The 25,298-nt window shown below is 44.0% G+C and overlaps 1 pseudogene; it reads left to right on the forward strand.

Moving 5' to 3' along the window:
• Positions 1-10: 10 nt before the first annotated feature.
• LOC121576905 lies at positions 11-21,398 on the forward strand (annotated as a pseudogene).
• Positions 21,399-25,298: the final 3,900 nt, after the last annotated feature.

A 25,298-nucleotide genomic window follows, 5' to 3' on the forward strand; every position in this document is an offset into this window, starting at 1 on the left:
GAGATGGAGCCCCAGGGGCTGCTCGGAGCAGAGGGGGATTGTGGGATGTTTGGTCTGCTGGTGCCCAGTCCCCAGAGTGAGGCAGTTACCCATGAGCTGGAGGAGCTGACTCTACAGCCCAGGAACAACCTGCCCCCCCTCAACGAACGCAAGAACGGTGAGTGGGGAGAAGAGACAGACACACACACACACACACACACACACACACACACTATTTTAAATGTCGCTTTTGGTTTTGAGTTGTGACTTTGTACTCGCTGCATGTTCTCAGCTGGCTCACAGTGAAACAGACTCAGTGGTTATAGTCAGTCATTATAAGGAATCGGCTTTCTAGCATGAGTTGCAGGCTAACCATTACTCACACAGCCCAGTTGTTGTTCTGGCAGCTCTGTGAGTCTGGCTATGGCACTGATGAATGAACACATGATTACTGGGTTGAACAGGGCTTTAGAAACGCCATTCTGTTTGCCAGTTCCTAATGACAGCTTAGATGGCTTAAATGAGAATTCCACCCAAAAACGATCTCTCATTAGTCCATTGTTGATATAGTCCCACATTTTTTTGCATGTCAGCAATCAAGTTTTCTCTCTCTCTCTCATATATACAGTGGGGAGAACAAGTATTTGATACACTGCCGATTTTGCTGGTTTTCCTACTTACAAAGCATGTAGAGGTCTGTAATTTTTATCATAGGTACACTTCAACTGTGAGAGACGGAATCTAAAACGAAAATCCAGAAAATCACATTGTATGATTTTTAAGTAATTAATTTGCATTTTATTGCATGACATAAGTATTTGATACATCAGAAAAGCAGAACTTCATATTTGGTACAGAAACCTTTGTTTGCAATTACATAGTTCATACGTTTCCTGTAGATCTTGACCAGGTTTGCACACACTGCAGCAGGGATTTTGGCCCACTCCTCCATACAGACCTTCTCCAGATCCTTCAGGTTTCGGGACTGTCGCTGGGCAATACGGACTTTCAGCTCCCTCCAAAGATTTTCTATTGGGTTCAGGTCTGGAGACTGGCTAGGCCACTCCAGGACCTTGAGATGCTTCTTACGGAGCCACTCCTTGTTGCCCTGGCTGTGTTTTTCGGGTCATTGTCATGCTGGAAGACCCAGCCACGACCCATCTTCAATGCGCTTACTGAGGGAAGGAGGTTGTTGGCCAATATCTCGCGATACATGGCCCCATCCATCCTCCCCTCAATACGGTCCAGTCGTCCTGTCCCCTTTGCAGAAAAGCATCCCCAAAGAATGATGTTTCAACTTCCATGCTTCACGGTTGGGATGGTGTTCTTGGGGTTGTACTCATCCTTCTTCTTCCTCCAAACACGGCGAGTGGAGTTTAGACCAAAAAGCTCTATTTTTGTCTCATCAGACCACATGACCTTCTCCCATTCCTCCTCTGGATCATCCTTCAGACGGGCCTGGACATGCGCTGGCTTGAGCAGGGGAACCTTGCGTGCGCTGCAGGATTTTAATCCATGACGGCGTAGTGTGTTACTAATGGTTTTCTTTGAGACTGTGGTCCCAGCTCTCTTCAGGTCATTGACCAGCTCCTGCCGTGTAGTTATGGGCTGATCCCTCACCTTCCTCATGATCATTGATGCCCCACGAGGTGAGATCTTGCATGGAGCCCCAGACCGAGGGTGATTGACCGTCATCTTGATCTTCTTCCATTTTCTAATAATTGCGGCAACAGTTGTTGCCTTCTCACCAAGCTGCTTGCCTATTGTCCTGTAGCCCATCCCAGCCTTGTGCAGGTCTACAATTTTATCCCTGATGTCCTTACACAGCTCTCTGGTCTTGGCCATTGTGGAGAGGTTGGAGTCTGTTTGATTGAGTGTGTGGACAGGTGTCTTTTATACAGGTAACAAGTTCAAACAGGTGCAGTTAATACAGGTAATGAGTGGAGAACAGGAGGGCTTCTTAAAGAAAAACTAACAGGTCTGTGAGAGACGGAATTCTTACTGGTTGGTAGGTGATCAAATACTTTTGTCATGCAATAAAATGCAAATAAATTACTTAAAAATCATACAATGTGATTTTCTGGATTTTTGTTTTAGATTCCGTCTCTCACAGTTGAAGTGTACCTATGATAAAAATTACATACCTCTACATGCTTTGTAAGTTGGAAAACCTGCAAAATCGGCAGTGTATCAAATACTTGTTCTCCCCACTGTGTGTGTGATATATATATATATATATATATATATATATATATATATATATATATATATATATATATATATATATACAGTGGGGAAAAAAAGTATTTAGTCAGCCACCAATTGTGCAAGTTCTCCCACTTAAAAATATGAGAGAGGCCTGTAATTTTCATCATAGGTACACGTCAACTATGACAGAGAAAATGAGGAAAAAAAATCCAGAAAATCACATTGTAGGATTTTTAATGAATTTATTTGCAAATTATGGTGGAAAATAAGTATTTGGTCAATAACAAAAGTTTCTTAATACTTTGTTATATACCCTTTGTTGGCAATGGCACAGGTCAAACGTTTTCTGTAAGTCTTCACAAGGTTTTCACACACTGTTGCTGGTATTTTGGCCCATTCCTCCATGCAGATCTCCTCTAGAGCAGTGATGTTTTGGGGCTGTCGCTGGGCAATACGGACTTTCAACTCCCGCCAAAGATTTTCTATGGGGTTGAGATCTGGAGACTGGCTAGGCCACTCCAGGACCTTGAAATGCTTCTTACGAAGCCACCTCCTTCGTTGCCCGGGCGGTGTGTTTGGGATCATTGTCATGCTGAAAGACCCAGCCACGTTTCATCTTCAATGCCCTTGCTGATGGAAGGAGGTTTTCACTCAAAATCTCATGATACATGGCCCCATTCATTCTTTCCTTTACACGGATCAGTCGTCCTGGTCCCTTTGCAGAAAAACAGCCCCAAAGCATGATGTTTCCACCCCATGCTTCACAGTAGGTATGGTGTTCTTTGGATGCAATTCAGCATTCTTTGTCCTCCAAACACGACGAGTTGAGTTTTTACCAAAAAGTTATATTTTGGTTTCATCTGACATTCTCCCAATCCTCTTCTGGATCATCCAAATGCACTCTAGCAAACTTCAGACGGGCCTGGACATGTACTGGCTTAAGCAGGGGGGACACGTCTGTACTGCAGGATTTGAGTCCCTGGCAGCGTAGTGTGTTACTGATGGTAGGCTTTGTTACTTTGGTCCCAGCTCTCTGCAGGTCATTCACTAGGTCCCCCGTGTGGTTCTGGGATTTTTGCTCACCGTTCTTGTGATCATTTTGACCCCACAGGGTGAGATCTTCCGTGGAGCCCCAGATCGAGGAGATTATCAGTGGTCTTGTATGTCTTCCATTTCCTAATAATTGCTCCCACAGTTGATTTCTTCAAACCAAGCTGCTTACCTATTGCAGATTCAGTCTTCCCAGCCTGGTGCAGGTCTACAATTTTGTTTCTGGTGTCCTTTGACAGCTCTTTGGTCTTGGCCATAGTGGAGTTTGGAGTGTGACTGTTTGAGGTTGTGGACAGGTGTCTTTTATACTGATAACAAGTTCAAACAGGTGCCATTAATACAGGTAACGAGTGGAGGACAGAGGAGCCTCTTAAAGAAGAAGTTACAGGTCTGTGAGAGCCAGAAATCTTGCTTGTTTGTAGGTGACCAAATACTTATTTTCCACCATAATTTGCAAATAAATTCATTAAAAATCCTACAATGTGATTTTCTGGATTTTTTTCCTCATTTTGTCTGTCATAGTTGACGTGTACCTATGATGAAAATTACAGGCCTCTCTCATCTTTTTAAGTGGGAGAACTTGCACAATTGGTGGCTGACTAAATACTTTTTTTCCCCACTGTATATATATATATATATGTATATGTGTCCTTCAAACTTTGCTTTTGTCAAAGAATCCTCCATTTGCAGCAATTACAGCCTTGCAGACCTTAGGCATTCTAGTTGTCAATTTGTTGAGGTAATCTGAAGAGATTTCACCCCATGCTTCCTGAAGCACCTCCCACAAGTTGGATTGGCTTGATGGGCACTTCTTACGTACCATACGGTCAAGCTGCTCCCACAACAGCTCAATAGGGTTGAGATCCGGTGACTGTGCTGGCCACTCCATTATAGACAGAATACCAGCTGACTGCTTCTTCCCTAAATAGTTATTGCATAGTTTGGAGCTGTGCTTTGGGTCATTGTCCTGTTGTAGGAGGAAATTGGCTCCAATCAAGCGCCGTCCACAGGGTATGGCATGGCGTTGCAAAATAGAGTGATAGCCTTCCTTCTTCAAGATCCCTTTTACCCTGTACAAATCTCCCACTTTACCACCATCAAAGCACCCCCAGACCATCACATTGCCTCCACCATGCTTGACAGATGGCATCAAGCACTCCTCCAGCATCTTTTCATTTGGTCTGCGTCTCACAAATGTTATTCTTTGTGATCCGAGCACCTCAAACTTTGATTCGTCTGGCCATAACACTTTTTTCAAATCTTCCTCTGTCCAGTATCTGTGTTCTTTTGCCCATCTTAATATTTTTTTTTATTGGCCAGTCTGAGATATGGCTTTTTCTTTGCAACTCTGCCTAGAAGGTCAGCATCCCGGAGTCGCCTCTTCACTGTTGACGTTGAGACTGGTGTTTTGCGGGTACTATTTAATGAAACTGCCAGTTGAGGACCTGTGAGGCGCCTGTTTCTCAAACTAGACACTCTAATGTATTTGTCCTCTTGCTCAGTTGTGCACCGGGGCCTCCCACTCGTCTTTCTATTCTGGTTAGAGACAGTTTGCGCTTTTCTGTGAAGGGAGTAGTACACAGCGTTGTATGAGATCTTCAGTTTCTTGGCAATTTCTCACATAGAAAAGCCTTAGAGTTTCAGAAGAAAGTTATTTGTTTCTGGCCATTTTGAGCCTGTAATCGAACCCACAATTGCTGATGCTCCAGATACTCAACTAGTCTCAAGAAGGCCAGTTTTATTGCTTCTTTCATCAGCACAACAGTTTTCAGCTGTGCTAACATAATTGCAAAAGGTAGCCTTTTAAAATGATCAACTTGGATTAGCAAACACAACGTGCCATTGGAACACAGGACTGATGGTTGCTGATAATGGTCCTCTGTACGCCTATGCAGATATTCCATTAAAAATCAGCCGTTTCCAGCTACAATAGCCATTTACAATATTAACAATGTCTACACTGTATTTCTGATCAATTTGATGTTATTTAATGGACAACAAAATTGCTTTTCTTTCGAAAACAAGGACATTTCTAAGTGACCCCAAACTTTTGAACGGTAGTGTGTGCATGTGTATATAATATATAATATCCGATTGGTAGTTAGTCTTGTCCCATCGCTGCAACTCCCGTACGGACTCGGGAGAGGCGAAGGTTGAGAGCCGTGCGTCCTCCGAAACACGACCCTGCCAAGCCGCACTGCTTCTTGACACACTGCTCGCTTAACCCGGAAGCCAGCCGCACCAACATGTCAGAGGATACACCGTACAGCTGGCGACCGAAGTCAGCGTGCATGCGCCCGGCCCGCCACAAGGAGTCGCTAGAGCGCGGTGGGACAAGGTCATCCCAGCCGGCCAAACCCTCCCCTAACCCGGACGATGCTGGGTCAATTGTGCGCCAGCTCATTTTCATGTTACATTTTTAGTCATTTAGCAGACGCTCTTATCCATAGCGACTTACAGTTAGAGAGTGCATACATTATTATTTATTTTTTCATACTGGCCCCCTGTGGGAATCTAACCCACAACCCTGGCGTTGCAAACGCCATGCTCTACCAACTGAGCTACATCACTGCCGGCCATTCCCTCCCCTACCCTGGACGACGCTGGGCCAATTGTGCGCCGCCCCATGTGTCTCCCGGTCGCGGCCGGCTACGACACAGCCTGGGATCAAACCCGGGTCTGTAGTGACTTTAGACGATGCAGTGCTTTAGACCGCTGTGCCACTCGGGAGGCCCTGAGTTTTCTAGATATATAACAGAAATACTGCCGGTATGACTCATTTTGCATCGTGATGCTACATTTAGAAAATGTAATTGCTCAACCGTCGTATGCTTACGCTTGCGTCTCTCCCTTCTCCCAGAATGCATCTCTCCCTTTGTGACATAGGGACAGGGCAGATATAGGACATGACAATGACATTAATACATGCTGCTACCTAAATAGTTAACTATCGAGATAACTAGGCTATGTGTTTTGAATTTGCTATCTAGTTATTCTGTTGTCTATCATTATTTATTTTATAGGCTAGCATACCTGCTGCTGCAAAGTCTCCCTCTCTCATTGAGCAACCCCCCCCTGGACTTTTCATAACCATATGAACCCTGTTTGCTGACCAAAAATGTGCTATAACTCGGCAAATGACTCACTAACAAGGATTATCAACAAATGTGGCTGCACGCGGCTCCGTGGTTGAAAGACCGCTTGTGCCTCAATGCAATACAATAATTATATTCCGATGCGCTCTGTAGAGATTCAGAGAACAGTGTGCAACACATCGCATCCAGAGGGTTTTGATCCAATTCTGATAGGAGTAATTGGTTGATATTGTGATTTGTGTGATTCCTTTTTGACTTGTCCATTCGGACAACTTCCGACTATATTCTGCTTGCCAGACTATTATTATTATTTTGACTTGTCCCGGACAAGTGTTAATGTCAAGGCCTGATACATCCCATACACTGCAGACGTTGAGCAACTGGAGAAACTACATACTGTTAAAAGATTAACCACAGGGGAGTGGTGTAAGTGTCAGACTCCTTGAAATCCTGGTCAGAATCTCTCACCCTCATAGCTGACCTGGACTGAGTCTGTGTTTGCATGTAAACTGTCTGTGTTTGCATGTAAACTGTCTGTGTTTGCATGTAAACTGTCTGTGTTTGCATGTAAACTGTCTGTGTTTGCATGTAAACTGTCTGTGTTTGCATGTAAACTGTCTGTGTTTGCATGTAAACTGTCTGTGTTTGCATGTAAACTGGCTGTGTGTCGTCTGTGTTTGCATGTAAACTGGCTGTGTGTCATCTGTGTTTGCATGTAAACTGTCTGTCTGTGTGTGTGTGTGTGTTAACTCAGCCCTACATAGCCCAGTGTTTACATATCACTATGACTGACAGTCTGGTCAGGGTGTTCCCCAGGGGTCAGTGTTGTTACCCCATTGAAATGTGAATCAGCCTAACCAAATAGACCCCAGTGTCACTCAGCTACTGCTGTTATGACTTTCTGTTCTCCTAAAAGATGCTGTAAGGGGTGATGGGCGATCACGCACTGCAAGGGTTAACTTGAACTGATCCTGTTCTGCCTCTTGTTTCTCACTGGCGGGTTGGTTGCTACTGACTGATGTGAGAGAGAGAGTGTGTGTCTTGGAGTCTGATCTCTCTGTGGACTAACAGACTGACACAGAGGCAGATGGGACGGTAGTTAATCTGTAACGTACAGACCTTCCAGAGCCCCCATCAGCTCTGTCCTCCTTGGCTGATATTAACTATGGCTTGTCTGGATGTGGAGACCCCCTCAGTCTGCAGGGACCGATTCAGACCAGGTGATTTTCTCACTTAGCACCCTTTAATTACTTTTGTTTGTTTGTGCTTCTGGAGTATAAATATGTTGAGGCATAGCGCTTTGGGTATGGTGTAGTTTACAACCCTGTATTGGCCGACTGAGTGTATAGGCCAGATACATTAGGAGATTCTCCACTTATTTTATTGTATCTTTAGTTGTGGCTTTTTTGGCAGAGGAGCATTGAGTGAGACTTGTGATTCAGTGTTTTCTGGCAGTGGAGCATTGAGTGTGATTCAGTGAGAGGGGCATTTCCATGTAAAAAGCTCCAATATCACTAATATGTGAAGTTTATCAAATTTGGTGTCAAATGAAAGCTAAGTGTCTATGTTTTTGAGAAATTAATTTTCCATCCAACAAATTAGGAATAAGCAAAGGCTTAGATTTCTGGTCAAACAGATGGAAAAGGGGTCTTTAGAAAACATCTAGCAGAAAAAGTCTTACAAGATATTAGAAATACATCAAAACACAATAATGTTGAAGTAAAGACCCCTGCCAACTGATATCAACACTTAGATTTACAGTGAGGGAAAAAAGTATTTGATCCCCTGCTGATTTTGTATGTTTGCCCACTGACAAAGACATGATCAGTCTAATTTTAATGGTAGGTTTATTTGAACAGTGAGCGACAGAATAACAACAAAAAAATCCAGAAAAATGAATGTCAAAAATGTTATAAATTCATTTGCATTTTAATGAGGGAAATAAGTATTTGACTTAGTACTTGGTGGCAAAACCCTTGTTGGCAATCACAGAGGTCAGATGTTTCTTGTAGTTGGCCACCAGGTTTGCACACATCTCAGGAGGGATTTTGTCCCACTCCTCTTTGCAGATCTTCTCCAAGTCATTAAGGTTTTGAGGCTGACGTTTGGCAACTCGAACATTCAGCTCCCTCCACAGATTTTCTATGGGATTAAGGTCTGGACATTGGTTAGGCCACTCCAGGACCTTAATGTGCTTCTTCTTGAATACCCATCCACTACCCATTTTCAATGCCCTGGCTGAGGGAAGGAGGTTCTCACCCAAGATTTGACGGTCCATCGTCCCTTTGATGCAGTGAAATTGTCCTGTCCCCTTAGCAGAAAAACACCCCCAAAGCATAATGTTTCCACCTCCATGTTTGACAGTGGGGATGGTGGTCTTGGGGTCATAGGCAGCATTACTCCTCCTCCAAACACGGCGAGTTGAGTTGATGGCAAAGAGCTCAGTTTTGGTCTCATCTGACCACAACACTTTCACCCAGTTCTCCTCTGAATCATTCAGATGTTCATTGGCAAACTTCAGATGGGCCTGTATATGTGCTTTCTTGAGCAGGGGGACCTTGTGGCTAGCTGCAGGATTTCAGTCCTTCACGGCGTAGTGTGTTACCAATTGTTTTCTTGATGACTATGGTCCCAGCTGCCTTGAGATCATTGACAAGATCCTCCCGTGTAGTTCTGGGCTGATTCCTCACCGTTCTCATGATCATTGCAACTCCATGAGGTGAGATCTTGCATGGAGCCCCAGGCCGAGGGAGATTGACAGGACCTTTGTGTTTCTTCCATTTGCGAATAATCGCACCAACTGTTGTCACCTTCTCACCAAGCTGCTTGGCGATGGTCTTGTAGCCCATTCCAGCCTTGTGTAGGTCTACATTCTTGTCCCTGACATCCTTGGAGAGCTCTTTGGTCTTGGCCATGGTGGAGAGTTTGGAATCTGATTGATTGATTGCTTCTGTGGACAGGTGTCTTTTATACAGGTAACAAGCTGAGATTAGGAGCACTCCCTTTAAGAGTGTGCTCCTAATCTCAGCTTGTTACCTCTATAAAAGACACATGGGAGCCAGAAATCTTTCTGATTGAGAGGGGGTCAAATACTTATTTCCCTCATTAAAATGTAAATCAATTTATAACATTTTTGACATGCGTTTTTCTGGATTTTGTTGTTGTTATTCTGTCTCTCACTGTTCAAATAAACCTACCATTAAAATTATAGACTGATCATTTCTTTGTCAGTGGGCAAACGTACAAAATCAGCAGGGGATCAAAAACTATTTTCCCTCACTGTAGTTTTTGAGAATTTTTTCTGCCTTCTGTAACTTTAAGAAATATTGCCTTGTCTAGTCATTCTGAAAAACCCACATCTTTAAGATATTTTCTCATCTCTAATATGGAGGGAGGAAAATGAATGTTCACAGAAGTAACAAGTAGCGGTAGACCTACCAATTATGTAGTGTTTTTACAAATTAAACAATTTGGTTTATGATTTAAGTGATTAAAACATATCATTCTGTTACCAAATCGGTAACAGAATGACCAGAAAATCATTAACAGAATAACTGCAACTAAATTGGCTACAATGGGAATTCATAGTAGTCACAAACCACAGTTGGGTCACCTGCTACTGTCCTCCCTTCCACTGGCATACTGTTATGTTCAGATCATAACTGTTTTCTTTGTCTTTCTGTCACATGGTGGTCAATGCAAGAGTGTGAAAACAGTCTGGACAATCCCTCTCCAGTTAATGTCACCGCTCCCGGCTCTTACTAACAACTAACCACGAGGCCCCTTTCTTTCCATTTCCAGTAACCAGCCCTCTCACCCACTGAGCACCGACCGACACCGGACGATCAAATGTAGTTAAAATTTGGTCAGTCCAAATCGGAACCAATCATAGACGTCTGTTTCACAAGTTTGGACAGCACGGTGCAGTGCAGTAGAGTGCAGTAGAGTGCAGTAGAGTGCAGTAGAGTGCAGTAGAGTGCAGTAGAGCACAGTGCAGGACAGGACAGTAGAGCACAGTGCAGGACAGGACAGTAGAGCACAGTGCAGGACAGGACAGTAGAGCACAGTGCAGGACAGGACAGTAGAGCACAGTGCAGGACAGGACAGTAGAGCACAGTGCAGGACAGGACAGTAGAGCACAGTGCAGGACAGGACAGTAGAGCACAGTGCAGGACAGGACAGTAGAGCACAGTGTAGGACAGGACAGTAGAGCACAGTGCAGGACAGGACAGTAGAGCACAGTGCAGGACAGGACAGTAGAGCACAGTGCAGGACAGGACAGTAGAGCACAGTGCAGGACAGGACAGTAGAGCACAGTGCAGGACAGGACAGTAGAGCACAGTGCAGGACAGGACAGTAGAGCACAGTGCAGGACAGGACAGTAGAGCACAGTGCAGGACAGGACAGTAGAGCACAGTGCAGGACAGGACAGTAGAGCACAGTGCAGGACAGGACAGTAGAGCACAGTGCAGGACAGTAGAGGACAGGACAGTAGAGGACAGGACAGTAGAGGACAGGACAGTAGAGGACAGGACAGGACAGTAGAGGACAGGACAGGACAGTAGAGCACAGGACAGGACAGTAGAGCACAGGACAGTAAATATAAGTAGAGTATAGGTCAGTATAATACAGTACTATACAGTAGGGATCGGCACGGTTAATTGAATATCCGGGTACCCGAACGGACGTTAGTATTCAATTACTTGAGTGAGTGTAATTTATTTATATTTTTGGGGGGGCCTATTTTAACAATGAAAAAGCTTTGTCTAAATTAAATGATCCTTTTGACATTTTTACCTACAAGAATATACCATGGCATTTGAAAATCTTAATTTAATAAAATGACAAACTTTGGAATTTATACTGAACAACAATATAAACGCAACATGTAAAGTGTTGGTCCCATGTTTCATGAGTTTAAATAAAAAATCCCAGAAATGTTCCATATGCACACAAAGCTTATTTCTCTCAAATTTTGTGCACAAATGTGTTTACATCCCTGTTAGTGAGCATTGCTCCTTTGCCAAGATAATCCATCCACCTGACAGGTGTGGCATATCAAGAAGCTGATTAAACAGCATGATCATTACACCGGTGCACCTTGTGCTGGGGACAATAAAAGGCCACTCTAAAATGTGCAGTTTTGTCACACAACACAATGCCACAGATGTCTCAAGTTTTGAGGGAGCATGCAATTGGCATGCTGACTGCAGGAATTTCCACCAGAGCTCATTAGAATAATAGCCAGTGTGTAGAATAATACCCAAATATGCAAAGGAGGATATTGCATATTTCTACCTTTTTGTGTACCTATTCAGGATACATCACCATGAAGAGAATGACATTCATATTTATAATTATTAATTTCTGTATAGTACAGATCAGGGACACATGATGTCATTCTGTTACCATCATTCTGTTATCTGGTGTTAATCCACTTCACTTACTGTAGTTCAATAACCAAAATAGATGTTTTCAAACACAAGTTGTCATATCATAGCTGACAATCCATTCTTTCTGCAGACATCTTCGAATCTTAATTCGGAGTAGGTATTTAGGTGTTTTTGGAAAATGTGTTCACATAAAAATTGTGAGGTAGACTTTAGTAATTCTGTTACCAAACGTTATATTTTCGCTGTTCTTTGAGTAAATGTGTTTTTGTACAATTTTCTATGGAAATTGTTAAAAGTAGTCCTTGTGCATAGTTGTATGGTTTGTTTAACTTAGAAATCAATGGTTTTTGTTTGGCTTTCTTTTAAAGTGAAAAATCGTAGTCACTGTCATTCTGTTTCCGTGGAATTGCCCCGAGTGGATAGGAGGTCGTTTCTCAGGGTCAGATGAGGTGTCTGTCTGTCTGCTTAGAATGACTCTGAGGTCACAGGCTACTCAGCATTCTGTTAATGCCATGGATGTGTCACATTGGCAGGTTTAGTCACTCTAAATTGTACAACTCAATGCATGTTCTTTATTAATGTAGTAGTGTTGTTTTGATCTGGGTAATCAAGTTGGTTTCCTGGTTGCAGTAATGTTGTGGTTATTGATACAGGAAGGGAACACAGCTATTATGGTAATCAATGTAGTCAAGTACATTTGAGCTGATTTCGGTGTATGTTTTTTTTTCTTTACATGTTTAGCCATTTGAGATAAAATCGCAATTCCCCCTGATTTCTGTTCCTGTACAATTTTCCAAGGACCAAAGAATGAAACAGTTTTAAGGAATGACATTGTTGTTCATATAAGGTATTCAAGTGAGACCAAATCAAATCAAATGTTATTTGTCACATGCGCCGAATACAACAGGTGTAGACATTACAGTGAAATGCTTACTTACAAGCCCTTAACCAACAGTGCAGTTTTAAGAAAGAATACCTAAAAAAATCACACAAAAATACTATATAAAACAATACGAAATAAAAGTGACAAATAATTAAAGAGCAGCAGTAAAATAACAGTAGGGAGGCTATATACAGGGGGTACCGGTACCGAGTCAATGTGTGGGGGCACCGGTTAGTCGAGGTAATTTAGGTAATATGTACATGTAGGTAGAGTTATTAAAGTGACTATGCATAGATAATAAACAGAGAGTAGCAGCAGCGCAAAAGAGGGGTGGGGGGGCAATTCTTAATGAATTGACGGACTGGGTTAGAGGAGGACATTCCATTGGTCAGTGTTATGTGGTTACACTGCTGGCTAGAGAGGAAATGAGTGGTGATTGTGGTGGCCGTGGGGGTCCGAACTCCCCTGGTATGTGTCTAGCGGTCTATCAGAGCTACATCCTGCTCTGGAACCTCAGTTACTCATGATGGGTTCAGACCCTCAGATGCAGGCCCTCTCTGGTTGTGTTTACTGAAGATTCTACCCTTCTCCCCCACTAACCTTCTCTCTCTCTTCTCCAACAGTCCTTCAGCTGAGGCTACAGCAGAGACGTACCCGTGAGCAGCTGGTAGACCAGGGCATAATGCCACGTGAGTGTGGCCACTGTCACTTCATAAAGTCATAATGTAGTTATCTGTCTGTTGATGAAGCTGACATAATGTGTTTCTGTCCATGCAGCTCTAAAGAGCCCAGCGGCATTCCATGAGCAGATACGCAGCCTGGAGAGAGCCAGGGTAAGAGCTCAGCCTTGCAAATACATTCCTTAATATATTCAGTAACTTCTTGCATTGAAATTACTTGACAATGCCCTGACCCCCTGTTCCCTACCCCAGACTGAGAACTTCCTGAAGCACAAGATCCGCAGCCGACCAGAGAGATCTGAGCTGGTCAGAATGCACATCCTCAAGGAGACTGGGGCAGAGCCCTCACTGCAGGCCACCCAGATGAAGCTGAAGAGGGCCAGGCTGGCTGACGACCTGAATGAGAAGCTGGCCCAGCGCCCCGGCCCCATGGAACTGGTAGAAAAGAACATTCTGCCTGTAGAATCCAGCGTCAAGGAGGCCATCATTGGTGAGAGTGATCTCGATCTGGAGCCGTATGTATCAAGTCTCAGTGTAGGAGTGCTGATCAGGATCAGTTGTCTTTCTAGCTCATAATGAATAAGATTAGATGGACAGCCGAAACCTGATCCTAGATCAGCACTAAACGGGCCCAGATCACACAATTCTTAGACCTCTTCGTTCACCTTTCCCCCTTTTTAACGTGGTCCTTAGTTACATTTACGTCATTTAGCAGACGCTCTTATCCAGAGCGACTTACAGTTAGTGAGTGCATACATAATTTTTTATACTGGCCCCCCATGGGAATCGAACCCACAACACTGGCGTTGCAAACGCCATGCTCTACCAACTGAGCTACATCCCTGCCGGCCATTCCCTCCCCTACCCTGGGCGAATTGTGCGCCGCCCCATGGGTCTCCCGGTCGCGGCCGGCTACGACAGAGCCTGGATTCGAACCAGAATCTCTAGTGGCACAGCTAGCACTGCGATGCAGTGCCTTAGACCACTGCGCCACTCGGGAGTTAATGTTATGTATTAATGTTGACTGTGTTGGTCCCTCAGTAAACTACCCCAAAGCACTGGACGCCTACGGGTTTGAGGAGGACAGCGGGGATGCCCTGTCTCCAGAGCAGCCGGCCAGCCACGAGTCCCAGGCCTCCGCACCCTCCCCCTCCCCTGGGGAACCCCGGGCCCTGGACGCCCCCTGTCCACCACCGCTGCCCACCACCACCAACAACCATACCATTTTACAGGTAGGGACTAGGGAGGATCTTTATCCACTCAAATTTCCTCTTGAAGGACAATAAATATGCTTCATCATACTTAGTGTTGCAAAGGGAGGGTATATTACTGTTAACTTTCTAAGTTTACCAGTAAACTACCAGAATTTTGGTAGCTTTCAAGGTTTTTGGGGAATTCTATAAGATTACATCTAGTGGCTTTTTAGGTGTCTATAATTAAAATAATCAAATAGCATGATTTAAAAATGTTAATGACAACATAAATATAAACCATGAACTTAATGAATACCATTGGTGTCCTGTGTAGCTCAGTTGGTAGAGCATGGTGCTTGCAATGCCAGGGTTGTGGGTTTGATTCCCATGGGGGACCAGTACGAAAATGTATTCATTCACTATTGTAAGTCGCTCTGGATAAAGAGCGTCTGCTAAATGACTAAAATGTAATAATGTGTTTAATATGAGGGTTTCAGCATGAAATATCCTTTATCATTTTTATACACTTATTTATTTGACTATGTCTTCGTTGTAAATGTTTTGGCGCCAAACTGGTGGCAGTTGTGAAAAAAGTTAATAGTTGAAAGCGTTGCAGAATTAATAGAAAAATAATGCCATTGTTGATTAGATGCTTTTTTCATTAATTAGGCCATTTTTCTCTTGAACCATATGGTCTAGCCACTAGAAACTCATGGACAATATGGACACCGATATAAAAAATTAATACTATATCTTACATTTTTTAAAAGTATAAATTACCAAAGTTACAATAGATTACCTGTTTATTACCAAAATTACTGAAGATTCCGGTAACTTTGGTAAATGACTGGTAGATTTGCGTCCCTAATAATACCCCTCATTTTTTGTCTACCCCTGAAGGATTGTAATAATTAAGAATTTAGGTAAATATTATTGATATTGAAACATAGGCTTACCTGTTATAACTGAAATGTTATTGTGTTTCTCTGACTTCTCTTTCTGTCCCAGCCCTTCCCTGTTGTCACCCAGGCAACAGCAGACTTCCTCAAAGCTCTCTCCACCAATGAGCCACCAGTCAGCCGCCCAGCTCCCTCACCTCAGCCAATCACCACTGTCGCTTCTCAAAAGCCAGGGCCCAGCCTAGTGAAAGTAAGCAGACACGTTGTTTTGTCTACTGTTTAGGGAATTAGTTCACATTGAAACAAAAGCTCAGTCTTTGAACTAGCATTGAATCCAAATCGATGAATAAAGGTGTTTGACAGTATTTTTATTTTTTTTATCTTTCTGTACTCAAATCTGAATTAAAGTAATTGAAAAATACAGTACTTGAGTCACTTCTAAACACAGATGGTCAGAGCTGACCCTGTTTATTAAAACAAGTCTAAGACTGACCAAACCACTATAACCTGCGAAATGGGAGACAATACACACAGCCAATCAGTTGCACTAAAAGACACCAACTGACCTTTCTGCCTAGAGCGTACAAACTGACCCTGTAGTCTACCTGGGGTCATTTCTTCAATTCCTAACTGGAATGTGCCCACTGGTAAAAACTCAACTTTTAACCCAAAAAGGAAATCCCTTTTTAGATGACTGTTGTTTTTTATGTCAATGTATTTTAGTTTATTTCAGAGTGGACCTCATCGTATAAAGCGCATCTCATTTCATATTGTTGTGCAATGATGTTTTATATAATAAACTTGAACGTTTTGAAGCATGTGCATCTTCTTTATCTTGCCATTTCACCTCCTCTCTCATCCGACAGCAGAGCCAGCCCAGGCAGGCGGGGGAGAGGAATCGCAGTAAGAAGGGCAAGGAGCCCAAGCCCCGGGTCAAGAAGTTAAAGTACCACCAGTACGTCCCCCCGGACCAGAAACAGGAAGCCAGCGAAGCCCCCATGGACTCATCCTACGCCAAGATCCTCCACCAGCAGCAGCTTTTCCTCCAGCTGCAGATCCTCCACCAGCAGCAGCAGCACTACAACTACCACACCATTCTTCCTGCACCCTTAAAGTAGGATATTACTGTCATATCAGGGGCAAATCCTAACTTCCACTTTGTCAATGGGAGACCAAGTGCAAATGTGATTTAAATGGAAGTTAGGATTTGCCCCTTACTAGGCTATCAACCTCTTTGACGTAAAGACCGGATCCGTCTACCCGTTTTTCAAACAAAGGTTTACAAGAGAACATTATGTTAGCTGGAAAGTACCTAAAAAGCAACCCAGCTGTTGTTGTTTCCAATGGCCCAAATGGCAATAGGACAATTAGCTAGTTTCCAATAACAAATCCTCTGTAATGATATTAATAACCTGCAGGATGTTGTCTTAGTGGGAGTTGATCCAGGGCCCATTAGAACTGTGTATGTCAGTTATTGTTGGAACTCTGCATTGTTCCATTGACTGACTGTGTACTGAGGCGCCGGGCAGAGGAAGCTCCTTAGTTCCCTTCATATTGCTAACACATTTCCTTTCTCTCTCTCTCTCCACCCCCCCGTCCCTCCATTGTTACCTTCTCCCTCTCTCTCCACCCCTCCCCTCTTTCCCCCTCTTTCCCCTCTTCCTCCTTCACCATCTCTCACTCCACCCTCTTTACTCTCCCTCCTTCCCCTTGTTTCTCTCTCCATTCCCCTTCCTCTCTTCCTCCAGGCCTGTAGCTGAGGGTCAGAACAGCGCTGTGAACGGTCTGCCAACCTCTATAGTGGTGTCCCTGCCGCCCGCCCCCTGTCACTGTCCCGCCTCCTACCCCTGTCCGCCCCAACAGCCTGTCCAACCGCAAGCCTGGCCACCTGCCCCCCAACCTGGAGGACATGAAGGTGGCCGAGTTGAAACTGGAGCTGAAGTTGCGAAGCCTCCCTGTGTCAGGGACCAAGACTGATCTCATCGAGAGGCTGAAACCTTACCAGGAGAGCCCCAGCACCCCAGCCCTGACCCCCGGCCTTAACACCCTCCCATCCTCAGTCCCTATGGAGGTCAGCTCATCCCCCGCAGTTCACCTAGCTGCCCATCAGGTGGCACCAGAGAGCATGAGCTCCACACACCCAGTGTCCCCAATCCCCACAGACCTCTCCACCTTTAGAGACAACAGAGGGGTGTCCGAGTTCCTTTGCGACCCCCAGAGTGTGAGCCCCGGTCGTGCAGGCGCAGGGATGTCCCCCCTGAGGCCAGGTGTTGTCCCTGGTCGTGTCCCGGAGGAGAAGGACCGACGGCTCCATGAGAAGGAACGTCAGATCGAGGAGCTGATGAGGAAGCTGGAGCAGGAGCAGAGGCTGGTGGAGGAGCTGAAGATGCAGCTGGAGGTGGAGAAGACCCAGCCTCTACAGGGACCCTCCACAGACCCTGTCCCCATGATCCATACTTCCAACAAGGTCAAACTGGAAGACCGGGTCCTCCCTAACTGCTCAGCCAGGGTTACCTCAAACATGGCTCCCCAGACTCAGCCTCACTCTCTTCCAACCGTGGTGAAGCTGGAGGATGTAATCTGCAACTCCCAGCCCCCGCACCAGCCCAACTCGACCCCCAGCCTGCCCCAGTTCTTCATCAGCCACCAGGGGACAGTGTCCCAGGTTGTAGGCCAGCCTGGCACCCAGACCCTGCTTGCAGCCCAGGATGGCACTACCCAGATCCTCCTACCTGTCCTCCAGGCTACGATGTCAAATCAAGCCCCAGGCCTGATCCAGGCCTCAGTGCCCCAGCTACACACCACCAAGATGGAGACTCGGCAGGCCTCAACTCAACAGCAGAGACCTAATCACAACCACATGCTGCAGGTAAGTCATACCACACCAGAATCCTGGAAAATATGGATCTGAAACGTGCTTGAAATAAGATCTAGTAGGACTGGTGATGAAGTTAAGGTTAACCCCTTTTTGTGTGTCACTCTTCTACAGACTTTCACAGCGTGCAACAACCCTGGCCCTGGGATGGTGGAGAACCATACAAGGCTTGACATGCATCCCCAGTGTTTCCTGAGCAGCTCCCCAGATAACAGGCTCTCTCCCGAGGGGGCTTCACCCAACCACACCCTCTCCAAGGGGCCTGTCAACAAGGTACCCTTAGGTGTATTATTAGAAAACATCATCCTCTAACCTCTAGGTTAAATGTGACGCAAAATACACATTGTAAACCACCTACCTTTCCAGTTCCACTTTCTCTCTCAAATCCTCTCAAATCTTACATTGGTTATATGAGTTGTTGTTAGAGACAAGGTAGGTTGTGTTTGTTCAATGTTTTCTTCTTCTTATCCCCCTCTCCATCTCCGTCTCCATCCCAGCCCGCCTTCATCCTCCATCCCTCCTCCCTCGTGACCCAGCCCCCCACGACCAGGGAGCCCCCCCGCTACGAGGATGCAGTCAAACAGACACGCAACCTGAAGCAGGCCAACAACCTTACACAGGTGAACACACACACATAGACAAACACACACTCATACAGTAACAGACACACACACACAGACAAACACACACTCATACAGTAACAGACACACACACACACACACACAGACAAACATACTCATACAGTAACAGACAATCACACACTCCCACATATATACAGTAACAAACACACACACACACACATTCACAAATATATGAGGTACTCTCCCAAGTCCTGAGGGACTGTAATGCTATTGGTCATACCCCAGAGACTGTAATGCTATTGGTCATGCATCTCCACCCCCTTACCTTATTGTCTCGTTCTCAGGTTTCCACGGCAACCAGCCAGCAAATGGACGACCTATTTGACATCCTGATTCAGAGTGGAGGTGAGAGTTCACAGCATCAAGAAACATTTACACCTTTAGCTCCTTGTCATAACCCTGAAGGGACTGACCTAGTTATGATTATCTGGCCGTTTCATATCTGTAAACAGTAATAAAGTTGGAGTTTGTTTTTAGACTTCACATTAACATTAAAGAAGCCTGTGTTTAATACAGGTGATTAATCTGTCCCCATCTTCTATTTCCTCCAGAGATCACTCCTTTCATCCAGCAGCAGGACCTTCTGTCTCTCAGCACCAAGACTGTTCCTATCACAGCCAACATCACTACCCTCCCTGTCAACACTGCCCTGTCCAGGCCCCCTCCGCAGATCCAGGTAGCTCCCCCTCCCACCCCGCCCGTCGACCCCCTCCATCTCCCAAGCCTGGCCTCCCTGACCTCAGACAACCAGCTGGAGGCCTTCCTGGAGGGGACCCTGAACGACCCATCCCCAACTACGGACCCCCGCACCCTGGGTCTGATCGAGGAGCTGCAGTCCCAGCTCCTGGATCAATCCTACTCCCCCATGGACACCTCGGAGCTGTCCTTCTGCGACTCCACGTCTCCCCCCTCCCTCAATATGGGCCTGTCTGACACAGCCCTAGACAACATGGAGTGGCTGGACCTAACCATGCCACCCGGCCCCGCGGGGGGGCTCACGCCACTGGGGATTCCTTCAGACTTCCTGGATACACACGACCTGCAGCTGCACTGGGACTGATGGAGAGATGGATGAGGGCAAGGATGGAGGGACTGAGAGAAGAGGAGGAGAGGAGTGGTTGGGATAGAGGTACTCAACATAAGAAATCCAGACTTGGTTAGTCAGGTTATAGTCCTGGTGCATTTTAAAACAAAAACCAAAAATTTTTTGGGGGGGGTTAACACAAAATTGTCTTGTTTATTTTTTGCTACCATATCCTAGGATTGGCCAGCCGTTGATGGGAGCATTGGGTGGTGCTTAATAGAGTACTGGGGCCAGAGCCAAATGAACAAGGATGCAGAAATTATGTAAATATCCTGTAAATGACGGAGTTATTTCAACCAGAACAAGGTTAGATGTTCCCTCAGCCCTCCTGGAGTGTTTATTGGGTTGTGCAACCAGCCTGTATGGTGGTCAGCTTGCCTTGCGGTGAACATGTGGATGTGTTAAGTTCGCATGCGTTTCACATCAGTCATACTACAGGCTCTTCATCTACAGCCATTGCTCTGTGGAAGCATGCTGTTTGTTTATTACAGATCTGTTGTACACAAGCCACGACAGACGGCATAACTGACAGACGTAAACCTGACAGAGTACAGGGCTGTGTTTAACACTGGTCTTTTATTGCGACATACCTATATTTCTGACCCTTCTGATACATATTGTATTGGATGAGACAGTTGGACTATTTAAAGCAATGAACTGAACTGACGCTGAGAACAAAGACTCACTCCTATTGGGCGAGGAGGAGTGGACTCCTCCCACTCTGTGAGCTATGCACTAAGGAGGCGGGCCTTACACCTCCTTCACCTCATAAGGAAATGTGAATCACAGATAATGATTTTGTAGATTTAACGGTTTATTGAAACAATGTCGATCCACTTGTTGGTTATCTCTGTGTACTAGCGCCTTCAGTTCAAGTCTAAGTTGATCCGCCTGAATGTAAATGGAGACTTTACATTGTTGGCAGCTTTATCTTCTGAAAGACAACTGACGTATCAGTGGCGAGGGAACAAATATGGTATCACACAGGTACAATACATACAGGTTAATGTGTGTACTTACTGTATGCTAGCCTGGTTCCATGTCTCTTTGTGCTCTTGCCAACTCTGTTACTCATTGTCAAGACAGATATATTTGACATGACCATGAGTGACAAGGAGGTGGCATGATGGCACAAAAAGACTGGCACTCAGGCTAACTGGATTCTACAGTGTTTGTGACATGTTTTAATGTGGCTGCATGACCTCTGGAGAACAGAGGCGTTATACTCTTCTGTCTGTCCTGAAATCTGTCTGTCAACTCTCTGCACTTTGTGTGTCTGTGGTTCTGTCTCTGTGTGTGTCTGTGGTGCTGTCTCTGTGTGAGAAAGTATGCATGTGTTTAGGGCTGGGCGATGTGGCCTAAAACCAGGGGCGCAACTGTGGTTTTAGAAGTGTGGGGGGGGCAGCTCGGAGGCGTCCGCATGGCCCTAAAGCACACCGTTGCCTCGTTTTGTATCACATTCCAATGATAAAACTGGGTGGGGACAAAAATGCAAAAGTCCCCAGTGAAAGTTGTGCCCCTGCCTAAAACTCATATCTCACTTTTAAAAAAATTGTTTATGGGCGATTCCAAATATATGTCTCGATTTGAAAAATAAAATAAAAATGTTTTCTCTAAATAAGCTTTGTTGTACAATTTAAAGGTCAAATACACTACATTTAAAACACTCAGCAAAAATCTAGTAAATTCATTATACCTAGGCTGAATATATGCCTTCCACAACCATAAGACACACTAATAATGTAATTATTTTATCAAAATAGTTATACTTGCTTTTATTGCAATAATTACTGATCTGGCTTTCAGGTCTGTCTATAAAAATGCCCATTTTGTTACAAATATTACCATAACCATGCATAATGCACATTCACAAATAATGTAGCAGGCATTATAGAAAATTAACACGGGTCTCATAAACAATCTCTCAAGCACAAGCCCATGTGCTAGTGAGTAGCCAGATAATATTTATATTTCAAGTTTAGCCAGTTTAGATCTAGTTATAATTTCACAAGCTCTGAATTCAGCTAACAAGGCAAAACAGTTGAATTGTTATGAACACAACCTTCTGTCCATCTCCCAACTGTTTGAACAGCATAGTAGCCTGTCCACTTTGTTCAGATGTTGAAATCAAGTGGCCTACCTTATTTCTCAGAATGAGTTGCCAATTCCTTAATATAATTGTTTTATGCTTATTGCATTCTTATAAAACACAGACTAAACAGATAGTATAGCAATCTTTATTTGACTCAAATGCTGCTAGCGATACGCGGTACCGTAATGCGCGCGACAAACTGAGCATTCATTTTCCAGAATGAACGTTGATTGGGACATCCGTTTTAGTGGCGTCTGCTCTGCTCGAAATTTGAGAAGTTGAAAGGTTGACAACTTCTCTATTACAGTAAAATAATGTCTCCATGTGTTTCGGTGTCTATATGACCAATTCTGTTGGATCAAACATCAAATGCAAATAGCGAGTTCAAACCATTTGTCAGAGAGGAAGAAGTGATCTCTCATCTTTGTTGTTGTGAGGGCCCGTGTAGCTCAGTTGGTAGAGCATGGCGTTTGCAACGCCAGGGTTGTGGGTTCGATTCCCACGGGGGGCCAGTATGAAAAATGTATGCACTCACTAACTAAGTCGCTCTGGATAAGAGCGTCTGCTAAATGACTAAAAAATAAAAATGTGAGTGGTAAGGGGAGGGACTTGGGAGAAAGAGGCGACGCGAGAGGTTTCACTCTCGCCAAAATCTGTCCAATATAAGCCCTATGCGCTAATTTTGAACCTAAGCTTGTCGCCTGCCTTCCCGCCTTTGGGACAATGACTCCCATTGTTAGGGCGGAGACATGAGCATCTCGCCATTATATACAGATCTCTTGTGTAAATGGGAAGGTGCACAGCACCAAAAATACTATGATAACAAGCGGACATAAACGCTAATAAAAACGAAAAATAAAAAAAAACTCAATTCTACGATACAGGCATTCGGAATATCGCGCAAAAACATTAATTCGATATATCGCCCAGCCCTACATGTCTGTCTGTAAGTAAGTGTCTTATGTCTGTGTGTCTGCATGTGTCTTGTGTGTCTGCACGTGTCAGCATGTGTGTCAGCGTGTCTTCTTGAATGCACGTTTTAATAAGTGTCTGATATCGGGCTATATTTGTCTCTGTCACTGAGTTGGCAGCAACTCATTTGAGTACTTTATTTTTATGAAGTTGGAGGTTCATCAGACATAAATATCTTTGCCAAATGAACACATTTTACAGGCTGAGTTTTTTAAACGTCTGGCTCACAGAACAGCTTTTCTCTGACTGTTCTATCCGTCCTGTTTGGTTTGTGTTATGTGGTCAAAACGCACATTGACACCCCCAGTGGTGTGCCCAGCATACAGGGTAAACTACAAGGGACAACACAGTAGCTTCTAGTATAGCTACCATTTTGTGGAAGAATTTTGATGATTATATGTATGATACATTGAAACTAGCGTTGTGTAGTTCTTCCTGGCTTATGTCAAACGAGTTACTAATATTCAGTATCTCAATCCAAATATTCTGATCAATATTGTATAGAATTAATACGGTCGTACTGTACAGCACTTTAGAATACCATGGCTTTTCTATTTATGTCGTTATTTGAACGATCATTCTTATCCAACAAGTCAAACACTAATAATAACCCATAGGCAGGTAATACTGTCATACTGTACACACTGTCTCTGACCATTGGGAACCAAATGCTTGTAACTGTGGTTTAAGGCTAGTAAGGAATTATTAGTTTTTCAATTGTTGCCTAATAAGGCAGTGAAACATCGGTGAATATCTACTGTTGACAAAATGTTTCTTGTATTTCTAAAATGTTGTTTCAAAATCATTCATGTTTTTTCTGTATATACGCAAGAGGAAGATTACTGTATATGATTTTTACCATCCATATCAGAATTATAGGACCAAGTGCATCAATGGACAAAATGAACATGGGTATGCTCTAAATGTGACCGTTGGATTCGAAAACATTTTGATTCTGAACCATGTCAAATCTGTGTACTGTCGGCTACTCTTAATAGAATGTTATTGAAGCAATAAGGCCATAGACTTACTCTTACAGGACTGGTGCATTTTTATTTTGTCAGTACCTTATAACAAGATGTCACAGTACAGCAGATTCAACTTCAGCACTTGCCATATCATCATGTTGATCATTGCAAGCAAATAATATTGATTTGGGCCTACCTAATTCTGTGGTTTCTGTACAGTACTGTCTTGTGCTCAACCATTGTTCTTTGTCTGAGATGTTGTAGCTAGTAAGACATCTGCCAAGTCGTTGTCATCCTCTGTATGCCATACATACATTTTGCACATTGTGTACATATTTATATAGATGTCATGCATATTTTTATACATGTGTAGCACAGCCATGATCTTTATTTTGTAAATAATATGAGAAAATATGTATATATGTACTGTATGTTTTTATGTGCCAATAAAATGTGGTTTATTGTGAAAGTAGCCTCCTAACATCTGTGGCTGGAGGCTCACGTGAGGTTTGGTTCTGGGTTGCTGAGATTATTGTGAAAGTACATTTTTACTGTGAATATCTTTTGAATTGTTCAGCTGTCAAAGCAAACGACATCATACTCCATTGTATTATTATGTAAAAGTTATAAAACATTTGAGGCATTATTACATTTACAAGTGATGTTATGTAGTTCCACAAGATTAATCAAAACACTTGGAAGGAGAATAGGAAATGTTTGTCATTCCAGTCTGTCGGTCTGTCAACATTTGCCAGGTTAATTCAGGTACTTTGACCTTTTTCACAGTAAAGAAATGGGGAAGTAGAATATATAGGCCATTTGCATGACCAATGCGTTGATTAGGCTTCAATAGTACCGTTCTTACACGCTCTCTGGGGAGTAGCAACATATGTTCTCTCTTAAGAATATACAAAAATCTAGGGAACACAGAGAATGGAGTTCACAAGCACCGATGAAGCCCTGAACAGGCTGCAGGAAACCTTCCCAGTTGAAACAGCCCAGTACCCTGAGGAGAGGAAGAAGCAGAAAAAACAGACAAGCACACTAGGCTACATACAGTAATGCCCAAGACCAGCTGATCGTAAATGGAGACAATAGTCCTTCTGCCTCCCCCCAACACAATCTAGATTATATTGTCCCCAAGTAACTGTTCTTCTCTAGGAAGTAACAATATAATTAGCCGATGCCAATGAGATACATGGACACTGAAAATACAATATAAAAGCGGAAATATAGTGAGTCAATAAATGTCAGTAATTGTTCTATGGGTGTGTGTGTGTGGGCGA

This window comes from Coregonus clupeaformis, chromosome 1 (assembly GCF_020615455.1).
Source record: "Coregonus clupeaformis isolate EN_2021a chromosome 1, ASM2061545v1, whole genome shotgun sequence".
Classification (NCBI taxonomy): domain Eukaryota; kingdom Metazoa; phylum Chordata; class Actinopteri; order Salmoniformes; family Salmonidae; genus Coregonus; species Coregonus clupeaformis.